At 43.3% G+C, this 12,920-nt stretch overlaps 1 protein-coding gene across 3 annotated transcripts in view; it reads left to right on the plus strand.

Moving 5' to 3' along the window:
- Positions 1 to 12,920, plus strand: part of LOC109857143 (sex determination protein fruitless) — a 60,216-nt gene that overhangs the window by 23,394 nt on the left and 23,902 nt on the right. The gene's annotated exons all lie outside the window — the stretch shown is intronic.

Consider the following 12,920-nt stretch of genomic DNA (forward strand, 5'->3'; position numbering starts at 1 on the left):
AACCGCGCCTTCGTCTTTCGCCGATTTTCGAGAGTCTGGGCTCTCGAAGAGCAAAACTTTCGTCTCTGCGCCAGGGAAACTCCGCACAGAGTCATTAACCACTTAACCGCGAGATTTTTAGTTCGAGCAAATCCCACCGCAAGAGACGCCTCTTTCTCTCTCTCTCTCTCTGTGTGTTTTAACAATCGACGGTTTTCCGCAGCTTACTTTTTTTTTTGTATTCGCGATTTTGATCTTTTTGTAATTATTTAAAACGAAAAACATTCTCGGATATTTAATGGACGTTTGATCTGAGAAATTCTTACCGGGATATATTTCTTCTCCAGTGCGAGAGAGACCGTTTTGTCTCCTTAGCCGGTTTAGAGGCTCTGAGGCTCTGCGACAACTTTTATGTAAGACGTTGCATGGACGAGTTTTGGGTCAATTATACAAGATTTCGAGGAAAAACACATGCCGGCTCTCTAAAGGTTAACAGAGTCTTTTGATTATAGAAGTTTATATTCGCTCACTTCAGATAATTGCTGACGTAATTCGTTTGTAGCTCATTTACTTCAGTCTTCCAGTTTACTGTTCCTAAAAGAAAAAAAAATTGATTTCCTCGCTGTTAATATTGTCCCGTCAAATTACCCAAAGCGATTCAAGTCCCGTGCGGCTATTGCCGACACGAAATGCTCAATTGAGACCGGTATTCTCTTCGCGTATACCGCAATGTCTTGTTATCGCCATCTCCGAGCTATTCAATCAACCCTCGCCCTCCTTTCGTCTTGACTGGGTTACATGTTCGAGGAACGCGCTGCGGTCTTGGGAACGGGGGCGGTATGTATCACTGAAACCGTCAGGAGGAGGGCGAGATGTACGAGATAGGTCTATCTACTGACGGGAACACTCGAAATGAAGTTCGATCTTACGAGAGAGAGTAGCACTCCCGGAATCAAACCGCACATCGGGAGAAGTTAGGGCGCGCGACCGAATTTCGTTTCTCTTCCAAACTTGCGCGACCGTGTAATTCGCTTAGAAGATTTCATCGGGTAATAGAACAATTTCAGAGGCACTTATGTGTTCATACATATAGAGAGAGAGAGAACATATATAACGCACGTGAACGCGTATGTGTAAAAATATGAGTATTTATACAACAAATGTGTAATTGTATGATTTTAGAAATATTTATATGGGTATATATTTACGGGTATATATTTGTTCATGTATTTATTTGTTTACACGTGGAATATAAACACAATGTGTAGGGAAAATTTAAATATACGCGCGTGTGAATAGAAATTACTCGCGGAGTTCGCTCCCTTCATATAGTTTTCTAATTAATCCGGCGGATAATTAGCATAATTAGAGATTGAGCGGTTGACGTCGAACTATTCTTTATGTTTGGCCGAATAAACGAAAAACTGACACGTGATCAGCTCGAATTCAAGTATTAATAGCCATCGCGAGTTCGTCCGGGATTTCAAAAAAAATCTTGTCACTCAATAATTTATTAAATCGAGTCGACAGTGCGACAAAAAATTGAGAGAAAAAGAGAAAAGAGAACGTGCAAATATATCTCGATATTAAATAAACAATCTTGCGCCGCAATATACTTGACTTTTTTTTTTTTCTCACGGTTGTGTAAAGAAGAAACGCGCATCGGGTGTTTATTTATTCGCTGATGAATATTTAAAGAACTATATCAAATATCGGCTCCGTAGAGATTGTTTTTCTCGAACCGATTTCCAGCTTCGTGCGCACAAAGTGCGAATTCCGATCGAACTGTCGTGTTGTTAATAACTGATATTGCATTTAAAATACACACATGTACAATACAATCTCCGAACGTCTTCTGAACAATTAAATTCGATCGCAGAAGCGAGCGAAACTTTATCGCTTAGATTGCGGGCTTGTTTTTGGTATTGTCGCGCGCAATCGTCATTCGATCGGGGGAAGAAGACGGCGGGAATGTCTTTGTAACGCAGTAGGTGCCGTCGCAAAATACGTGCCGTATGGGCCGGAGTACGTTGAATACAACGTACACATAGATCACACTGCAATCCTCTGTGCAGTTCGGTTCGACTGCATCAGGGAGGAGACGGCGCGCATACAATAGAGGGTGTGTGGGAAATGTACCCTCCTGGCACTGTTGCTAAAATCCCCTTTGCCGTTCGTCTCGGCTGCTGCCTGTGTCTCTCTCTCTCTCTCTCTCTCTTTCCTCGTTTCTGACCCTCCTGCGTCCCTCAACGATCCTTTCTGGCAAGGATACAACACGGTGATCGATGTCAGCGCGCGAGAGGGAGGGAGCGAGCGAATTGTGCGTGTGTATCGAGTTTTACGGTGCAAATATTACTGCGTTAAATGCGTCCGAAAGACGATTCGTTCTGTGATGTTCAGATGATGTAAAATCCCGAAAATTCGTGTTGTTGCGCTTCTTTAAATGAGATTTCCCGGAACGTAATTAACGCGTGTCGTATCCTTGTGTTAGTGTCCGTTGGTTTTTCGCGTGATATTGGAAAAAAGAGAGTCCCGGCGAAAGAACACTTTTGTGTGTGTGTAACCCCGAAGGACGAGATGAAAGTTTCGCCAAGGAAAATTCGGATGCATTATTCAGAATATAAACCGCCGAGCGTGTGTATCATCGCCGCGTATATCAACGCCAGCCGAAAAAATAAAGACGGGGCTTACGCGGCGCGGTACAAAGTGTGTTAAGCCCCGAAAGGGCTCGCTCGTTTCTCTTGCGCGCGCTTTCTCTCTCTCTCTCTCTCTCTCTCTCTCTCTCTCCTCTGCATAATAAATCTCCCCCTTTTATCCTCGCCCTCTCGTTTCTCTCGCGTGTACCCTCTTCTTTTTCTTTCTCCTCTCTCTCTCTCTCTCTCTGTGTTACGGCGTCAGACAACGATGTCTCGCTGAGGGAGAGAGAGTTGTTCCGCGGGATCAAACGGCGAAGTACCAGCAGCTGGCCGGGGCCTCCGCCCCAACCGAGTACTCCCTTCGAATCGAAAATAGCAATCGCGCGGATGAATGAGGGGTGACTGCCACGCCGGCAGTGACCTACAGTCGAATCCTAATTTGACGCTGACTGTGTTCGAGAAAGCAATTTTGCTCGTCGGATGATGTGACCGCTGTTATCATCTTAAAGATTGTCATCTTCTTCATTTTCACGAACTCGCCGGAGCACCAACGCGTTTTTTTTTAAATCTCTTCAAACAAATCTCGTCGAATCGAACAAGATAGATTGGAAAAGAATAGAAGAGGAGACAGAAAAGGGGAGAGGCTTGTGAGAGCGGGAGCGTTAACCGGCTCTAAATTGTACGGAATGAGTTTTCGGATCGATGCGCGGAAAACGAGTAGCGTGCGATGAAGCACCCACTCGTCGAAGTTTTGGAATGCTTTGAAACAAGTTCGAGTGACGAATCTTCCCCGAAGCGCGCGCGCTCGACGTCCGCCCGAGTCGAGTGGTTCCTTTATTCATAAATATCCCGTTTCGCGTGCGCTCGCTTTCGATACGTGATCTTCCTCGTTGCGGAGATACAGGAGAGAGAGTTAGCTCTCTCGTAATTCCGCTCGCTTTATCCTGAAGGAAGGGAGGGGGAAGGAAATTGGCGTCTCATTTACAAACGGCTCGCATTTGTACAAACACGACATCGCGCAGAGAGGAAACTCTTTCCACTTTTTGCTCCCTTTCCTTCTCCTCTCGCGGGGGTAATTTCTGGCCAGATCCCACATATCCGCCTCATTCGTCTCTGTCTTGACGCGGCCGGGAATGCCTTCCTCACTTCCGACCGGCCTTTGCTTCCGTGTGACGCCACCGGTCGAGCATTTGAATACGTTCGTGCCTCGTGATCCCGATATAAATCAACATGCGAACCCTCGTAGAGGTACTCGTAAGGGTCGTGTTACGTGCGCGATAAGATCAGTCAGAAGTCTCGGAAATAATCACGCCGAGGAATGGACGCCCTGCTTGTTACACTAATACGCCGCTGCCCGTCCGTCTTCTTCGATGCGATCGTTTTCGTGCATTCTCTCGCTCTCCGATGCATTCCGGCACTTTCTTCAAGATCTCGAAAGGGTTTTAAGTTGCATAAAAAACCTATTTCTCTAATTTGATTTTTATATTGTAACATAAAAAAGTTTTTGTAGTATAAAAATTAGTAAATTATATTATTAAAATTATTTTTTATTGTAATTTTTTTTACAACTTGTATTTGTGGATCGACGTCGAGACGAATTGTTGCATCTCGTGACACTCTGTCTAGATTTTTTTTTATTTTTTATTTTTTTAAATCTCTTTTTTATATTCTTTCAGTTAAAAATTGCACATTTTGAAATCCCCTGTTGGTTTGCATATTATATTTGCTTTCGCACTCGCTTCATTTCGCCATTCGCTTCATTTCGAGCGCCACTCGAAGCTCACGAGAGCGCGAGTCTTCTTTTGAGTTGGGAGAAATCTTGCGCGTCATCCGAAGAAAAGAAATAACCCGGAAAAATTCAAAGAGCAGCCGCGAACGCGCTCATCTCCCGGCGCTTTATGAAAGTTTATTTCTCTTTTTTACGATTCCTTTAAAAAACATATAAAAATGTTAAACCGCGACACGAGTCGCCAAAGAGGATCAAAAGTTGTACGTGCTTTCTGGAAATGCGAGCACGTGTCTGATGTCTGCTCGCTCGCGCGTCTTTACATATTTTCTGAATAAACCGCGAAAAAAGAATAGCGGACGGCATATTGGTGTGTCGGGACGTGCGCGGAAAATTCCGACCGTATAAAAGACGGGAGATGAAGAAAAAAAAAAAAAAAGAAAGAAAACGCGCGTGAAAAGATTTTTTCTTTTCAAAAAAATAGAGCGACTCAATTTCGTTGATAAACATAGGTAATACAAGATTGCGCGCATCGACGTGAGATCCTTGTCGAATCATCAAAATCTGTCGATTTCACATTTCAATTCTTCGAAGAAAAACGTGTTGATGTGGCATGCGAGAACGCGCGTGAACTGTCGTTTTTGATGAAAGGGACGTCCTTGAGCCTCTGACTATTTTAGGCATGACCCATTTTATCGCTCGCACGATCAATGACGGCTGATGGCGGTTCTCGAAGCCGAGGTTTTGCAAAACCAAATTTTTTCCAGTCGCTGCGGAGACTTTCGATTAATTGTTTGTCATTTTGCGCGAACGTGAGCCGCGTGAGATCGTCGCGATTTGTACACGCCCACGACGAGTAGCGGCAGTTCTCGTGTCTCCTTTCGTAGAGGTTTGCGCAAATCTGCGGTAATATGTTTAGATAGACTGTACAAGAGCGTAGAGGTTATATCGCGCGTATAATATGACAGGACGAGCGTACTGTTACACACATCGTTCGGTATCATCGGTCAACGTCACTCACGCGCGCGCGCTCGCGTTTGCAAATCGAGATCGGCGTTCGCGCCCCAATCAAGATTGCGCCATCGAACTTCATTTCCGGACGTTAATTTCACAGCACTCGAGAATAGTCCGCGGGGGCTGTTTCTCGCGGAGAAGAAGAAATATTGGCATTGTCGGCGGCACATCGATTTCCCAGCTCGATAACTAAAACATAACCAGTGTCACGCTAGCTCTACGTGGCACGTTATCCCGGCACGTAGCCTGTGCCGCCCCGCTGCATATCCATAAAATATAGTTCGCATGATATTTTTCATCATTTCGTCTTGATCACGCGAAAATACTCGTTAGTCTTGATATTCTTGGTGGAATATCAAAACGTGTGTGTGCGGTTTTTCTCTTATTCGTCGCGCGCCTTTTTTAATTACGAAGCGTGTGTGTGTGTGTGAAAGAAAAACAGAGAAGAGAGCGGATCTATTCGCTCACCTTTGATCTCTCTCTCTCTCTCTTTCTCTCTCTCGAGTCTTCCTCTAATTGAAGGATTTGAGAAGCAAGCTTTTATTTCTTCCGTTAAGTAATTCTTAGATAAATTTGTTTTTTAATTATCAGTTCCATCTTTTTAGTCGACTGTTGGAAATTACGTGAAGATGGCGATAAGTCAAGGTGGCGCGCGTATTTGTACGTTTTAACTTCGTGTTAAAAATACGGGGAATCGACTACGTGCGATGCTAACGCGCGTGGATGATTTTTCCGGCGAATCATTAAATTTTCATCACACTTAGCTCTTCGCGTTCTCTCTCTTCGGCTTTTAAAAATAAAGTCGCGATCGATAACGATATCGCATCCGGGCTTTTGCGTTGACCATCGCGCTCCCGTCTCTTGACAGCCTTTTATTATTCATTCCTTTTCCTCCCCCTATTCCACGTTTTCCAGAAGAAAATTGTACCTTATGAAAGACGCCTGCCTATGCCGCCATAACATATAGATTAATGCCACAATTATTTGTAAGTATTTAATTGATTTTTTCCTTCAAGACTAAACGTTTAGCGTATCAATAGAGACTAGAGGAACTTCTTTCAACGCGCGAAAGAAGAGAGCGAAGCCCAAGCAAAATTTTGCGTCACTTTGCTGAAAAACTACTCGACGACGTATCAAAATGTTCGCCACGCGCGATGAAATTTGCGGACAAAAGTGTTTTGATACAAAACATTTTAATATATTGTTTTATTTTGTTTTTTTTTTTTTTTTTTTTTCTGTCATTTTTCTGTTGCTTCGAACCAAGAAGCGAAAATGTGAGCGATCTGATTTTCGACCGTACCGATGTTTTATCACGCGTTTGCAACTCGAATTTTCTCACAGAGCCTGACGGTCGTGTGTAATTTTTACGCGAAATCCCATTACTCTTGTTGGCTTCTGTCAATGGATTTCCGCAGAATTCTGTATGTAGGAGCCAATAAGAGAGCGAGAAACTTTTTACTTTCGACGCTGAGGGTAAAAGTTACGTGATCGACTCCTCTCTCCGGAGAGATCTCTCTCCGTTATACTCAATAATAAAATATAGCTCGTAACAAAAAGACGCCAGAATTTTTCTTGGCTTGTGCGTATAGTAATGTATTAATATAACGAAGCGAATATAATAAATAAATATATATATATACACACATATGTATATACATATATATACATATACATATATAAACACCAGAAGTAACAATGTTACCAGACAGAATATTGTAATATTTTTGTACTAAGAAAAAAGATTTTGTGAACTAATAAACAATAATTGCGTACACGTATTCAATCTGACCTTACCATGTGGACAAAAAAAATCTCGTTTCGCATATACGCCACATATCGTTGACGACACACGCTCGAGACCCGAGCCGATGATCTTTCTCTCTGCTGAGATTCGATATTCAAATTCGATATTCAAATTCGATATTTGTTGTTGATTCGCGTGCGGGAGAACTGCGAAAAACCGCGGGAAAAATACACGCTTGTTGTTTTCACGACGACACACGCGCGAGTGTAACTAATTTTGTTTTGTTCTCTTAGCAAAACAGAGAGTATCTCTTTGCGCCACGCTGTGTGCGAAAAGAGAATGAACGCGTTTTCTTTGGAGAAAGAAAAAAAAGAAGGAATTCTCGTTTACTTCAACTTTATCCTCGGAAGTTTATCGCCTTCCGACACACGGACGCTTTGCCTTTTCGCCATTCTTGAACTCTCTCTCTCTCTCTCTTTTTTCTGTTCTCTTTCTCTCTCTCTCTCTCTTTCACATTTCGATTTCACCTGAATTTACGCGAGTCGCGTAATGTCATCGTAACGCCAACTGACGTTCACCACATATGCGGTCTAACAACCTTTTCGCACCCTAGTGTTTTTCAACCTCCTTTTTGTGTCCGCGTCAGACAAGTTTCGCGTTCAAGAAAAATTCCATTATCTTCTCTCAAAGCTGTTTTCGCACCGCGAAAGGTTCTTCTTGCTTTACTTTATATTGAAACAAATCCCAGCCAAGTTAGTAGCGCAAGGTGTTCGAGAAAGGGAATTTGCGAGTAACACGAGGGGCTCGTTTTCTCTCTCTATCTTTCTCTCTGTCTCGGGCTGCCTCTCTCCCGTGTATAAGATGCCCGCGGGATAACTAATCTCGTCGTACATCGTGAGCCTTTAAAGTACCTGTCATGTTACATGTCTGTTCTATTGAAAGTCGAGATTAAAGGGAGTACACGGTACGCTGTGACTTTGCGGAAGAGGTATATCGATAACAAGAATAAACGGAGGCAAAAGTGTGTGTCGTCGTGTTCGCATTTTCTCTCTGCCGTCAAATTATTTAATCAAATGTGCGGACTTTGCCGAATTTTGTTCTTGTTTTCTGTTGAAGAATTTTATATAAATTTTTATATTCGCGGAATATCGAGAGACGATGTTTTTTTTTTAGCAATATGGATTTTTTAATCGGAAATTTTTTTGGTATTGATGTACCAGCTTCCGACCAGCAATCTCTTCGATCACGTGCGTCTTAAAGGGTTGAAAAACACTGCTCTAACACCGTATCTAACCGAGGCTGCTCCACTAACAAAAGAGAAAAAGGTACTTACACGCATCTATACATATATAAGTAAAAAAAAAACAAAAATTATCGCTCTCCTTCTCCAATCCCCTGTGTGTGTATATGTACAGTAAAACATGAAATAAAAAGCGACGAAGTGTACATACTGAAGTCTCTCTTTTGCAGCGCCGACGGGGCGTCGTCGTCGGTATCCGCCGACTGCATTTCGCACGCGCACACATACTTTTCGTCACGGGGCAAAACTCGTCGCGGAAAAGTATAAATGAAAAAGTAGCGCGACCGGACGATCGGGTTTCATTGAAAAATCGACTCTCTCCCCTTCCCCCTCGGTCGGCAGAACGACGAAAGTTTTCAACTCGTTCGTTTTCTTCGTCCCTCTTTTCTGGCCCCGCTTTTCCCACCCTCTCCCCTGGTTCTCCCGCAAGTCCTTTCCCGGGCCTCTCATCGATCGGAAGAGCGCGGAATGACCTTTCACCTTTTTTCTTCCTGTCGCCCTCCCTCTCTTCTCCTTCGTGCGCGCTATCACGCGAATATTATTTAAATCGCGCATTAATCGGGAACGGAAGCTCGCGTGAATGCAGTCGATCGATACGACGAGAGATACGCCTGTGTGTGCGACAACAATCGGGTTCGTTTTGTTGACGGGAGGGTAGATAGCGATTTAACCCTTTGCGGCCCGCTATTTCCGCGAGAGAACCGTATAAGATGGTGACGCTTGCACAATAGTTGGCCCACAAGGGAACATATCCGGAGTTTGTGTGCGTACTGCACACAGTCCTCGCACGTGTAAATAGAATGCGCGGATATTGCTCGGATATAATAGTAGTCGGTTTGTTCCCGATTAATTATTAACCGCTTTGCAATTATGTACATACTGTTACGATTAAGAGTAACTTAACACAGGAAGTAATTTTAACATCTTTACCATATTTTGTGTTTACACAGAATTACATTCCGGGATTTTTTGTACGCAGTATTTTTTTTTTTTTATTTTTTTTTTTATTTTTTTTTTTTGTTGCGTGCAAGTACCGCGTTGCTGTGCAATTTCGGGAGAGAATTTTTTTTTTGCATCCTTACTTTTGAAATGTGCACACACGCTTATGCTTCACGTTTGCGCGCTCCCGCCTACATACCGCACGAGCGAATTATTATATAGAGTGGCACTCGAGATGGCTAGCGGAGAATAAACGGAGTTTCTCGCGCAAGAGTTTTAACACGCAATGTTATGCTTGGGATATCGCTCGAAATGGACTCTCCTGGCGAGAATTCAGCCGGTCTTGTTGTGTTCGGAGAGAACCCGGCGATAGTCTCGCCTCGGCAAGAGTAAAATTGCGGCATTCCACATAGGGCGTTTCTCTTTCTCTCTCGCGCACGCCCTTACGCGCGCGCAAAAAACGTTATTTCATCTCCGCGATAATAAATTGAAGGATGTAATTACGCAGCGCGCGCTCGAGATTTGATGTTGTTTAAAAATCGGAAAATTCTTTCAAATGTGTGCCCGCGGAAAGTTCAAAGTTCGAGCACTCGACTCGAAAAAGGTTTTAATCAACTCTAACGACAGTATGTACAACGTTCGTGCGAATATATTTGCACCGGCTATTTAAATCTTTGTTAAAGTCTATCGAAAACGAGAATTTATATGAGAGCTTGATTACCGGACATGTTTGCTTATTATTGCGCGCCCTATGTTTTCCCATTACGATTGTCGGGGCGAGAGTCCTCCCGGAGATTTATATACACACTCGGCGAAAAACGAATATTGATCAGTTCAAATGGCAGCGCGAGCTTTCAGGAACTCCATTTTTCCGGGTCGCGGAGCGCCTCGAGTGTCATTTCTCTGTCGCGTCAAGTTCGCTGAAAAGTAAACCACGTTCTGTGCGCACACTCAGCGTCTCTCTGTCTGTCTTTCTCTCTCCCCGTAAACATCAAAGTTTCATGTGATAAATGAACTGCGCGTGTCACTTCTAAACTTTATTACGCATTGCGTCCTTGTGGACGTCTTTGGAAGTTACATATTTGCAGTTTTTATTTCTCATTACTCTCAACCCTCTCCCAGAATTTTTTTTCTTTCTCTTGAGACATCGCGATCCTTGTTTAAATTCAAGTGAGACGTATATACATCGAGATAATTATTCCGTATTCATTATCAAGGCAGCAAGCCGGCGCCGGCTTATGCGCGTCCTGTGACAAAGGACATATCGTATGAGAAAGAGACAGAGAGATCCTTTGTGAAGGATTGTGGTTTTAAGGACGGGAATCCGACAGTGAGGGAACGGAAGGGGTGGAAAGGGGAAAAGGCCGTGACGCTCTGAGGCGTTCCGCGCGTCTCCGGCAAGGATTTCACGACGCAACATTAACGGGTTTATGCAAGGCGGCGTGTACTTTACGGTGAGCACTTCGAGAAAGAGAGAGAGAGAGAGAGAGAACGCGCGCGCATCGCTTAACGAAGTGCTCCCATTTTGAACGTATCTCTTCTAACGTTTGAGATTTCGGCGAGGCCCGGGCACTTTCCTAAGTAAAGTGTCTCTCTCTCTCTCTCTTTCTCTTTCGCGCGGAGACAGACAGAACCATTTTGACGTGTCTGAATAATACATCGACCTCGTTTCCACCTCGCGCATTAGGATATGGCGGTATAATTGTTTCGGTCGTCTATATGCATATCTCGTTTCAATAGTTAATTCCCGCCGCGACCGATATAACCGTCGGACTGTCGCGGTGCGCCGCTTAATTTCCTCGGACAAAGCGTCGTCTCGCGAAACGTAACTTATAAACCGCCGCTCGAGTGCTGATAGTAATCCCGCGCGACGGGAGAGAACAACGTACAATGCGACCGTGCGCGCAAGACGAGAAGATCGCCCCCTCCTCCCTCGGCACACGATTAATTTCTCAGTAGCAAATGTCAATGGTTGTATATCGATGTTTGAGTTTTCTTTCCGCTTGAGAACGTGATTAATTGTTTCTTCGCTTGTGTGCCGTCGTTTTTTTTTCTTTTTCTTTTCTTTTTTTTTTCTCATTAACTCGCGACGAGCAAGCTAAAAGACTGTTACTATACGTTGAGAGAGAACGAGAAGAGAGCTGCTCCTTGCTCCTCAGCTCGGCTTCCGCCTACGCACAAAACTTGTGTACGCTTTCACTTTTTCTTTTTTTTTTCTTTTTTCTTTTTGACAATGGTTTGGAGTTTGATCGATGTTTTGTTCTTTTATTTATTTATTTTTTTTTTTTTTCAAGAAAAAATCTTACATATCCTGCGCTTTAATCGTGTAACTTTCTCGTGCGTTTCATATCTCTCTCCCCAAGCGTCTCGCTCGAGTGTGTCTCGATCGAGTATCGGTTTCTCTCGCGTCCCTCGTTCGAGTACATATTTCGATCGCGTTGAGAAGCGTGTCTACACTGTGAGAACACGCGGTACATCTCGCGTGGATACACATCTCGTACGAGAATTGTCGCTTGAAATTCTTTTCAATAAAATTTGCACCACCTAAGTTTTTTCTCTTATTTTTTAACCAACTTTTAATATTTGAAAAAGGACAAGGTGAGCGACAGGTGTTTTTTTTTTTTTTTTTTAAATGCGTGTTTTCCGGAGTAAACATTTCTCATTTGAAATCGCGCGGGTTTGAAAACAGCGAAAATTTTTGGACTATTTTTTTCGCCTCTTTTTAGTGCGTTGCATTAAATGAGTTTTATGTAGCAAAGGTGGTGCGGCATTTTTAAATAGCAGTTTGCTCGTTTATCTTGCTCGGGCTGAAGCGCCGCTTGATTTAATATTTATTCCTTCATTATATGATCACCGCACATCGAGGCGCTCTCTCGGCGTGTTTTTTCTCGCCAATGGATATATTTTTGCGAGAACGGCCCGGTAAGAGCTCGCACAAATTCCCCCGACAAAGCGAAATTCTATGTTTTTAAATACAAAATTATTTATAAGCGCGTTCTCTCGTTTTTTTCTCTCCGCGCTAATGCGTATCAAAAGAGCGAGCCATCTCCGAGCGAACGAAGCTGCGAGCCCCGACGGAAATTCATGAAAATTTATTTAAATACGATATTACGATATTACGTCTTGTAACCCGCAAAGAGCGGCAACGTTAACGAGCGATCGATTTTTAATCAACGGTTTTTTTTCTCTCTCCCTATTTTGCCGCAAGTAAGCAACGACATGTCCGCAAGCGAGACGTTTTTGTTTTAAAAAGCGATATAAGCGTTTTATTTATTTCCTCGATGATTAATTTTTTTCGTCCCGTCCGGAAACACACACAAAAATTGCATTTGCGCCGCCGTAAAAAAATTCTGTATAAATTTTGTTTTATTCTTTATTTTCGTATGTTTGTTTGAGTGCTCGTCTCTCGTTTTGTTCTGTCTGTCTCTAGTTACGGTCCAATATATGGCACGTATATGTATACATAACGGTACGGTTGTATTTTGTGAAAAAAGACGGACGGAGCGGGACTTTTTGCGAGAAAGGAAAGAGACGTAGAGAAATAGGACCAAACAAAAGCGAGCGACTTGAGAAAACTCGACA

Source organism: Pseudomyrmex gracilis, unplaced genomic scaffold (assembly GCF_002006095.1).
Source record: "Pseudomyrmex gracilis isolate BER0280 unplaced genomic scaffold, ASM200609v1 scaffold_147, whole genome shotgun sequence".
In the NCBI taxonomy this organism is placed as follows: domain Eukaryota; kingdom Metazoa; phylum Arthropoda; class Insecta; order Hymenoptera; family Formicidae; genus Pseudomyrmex; species Pseudomyrmex gracilis.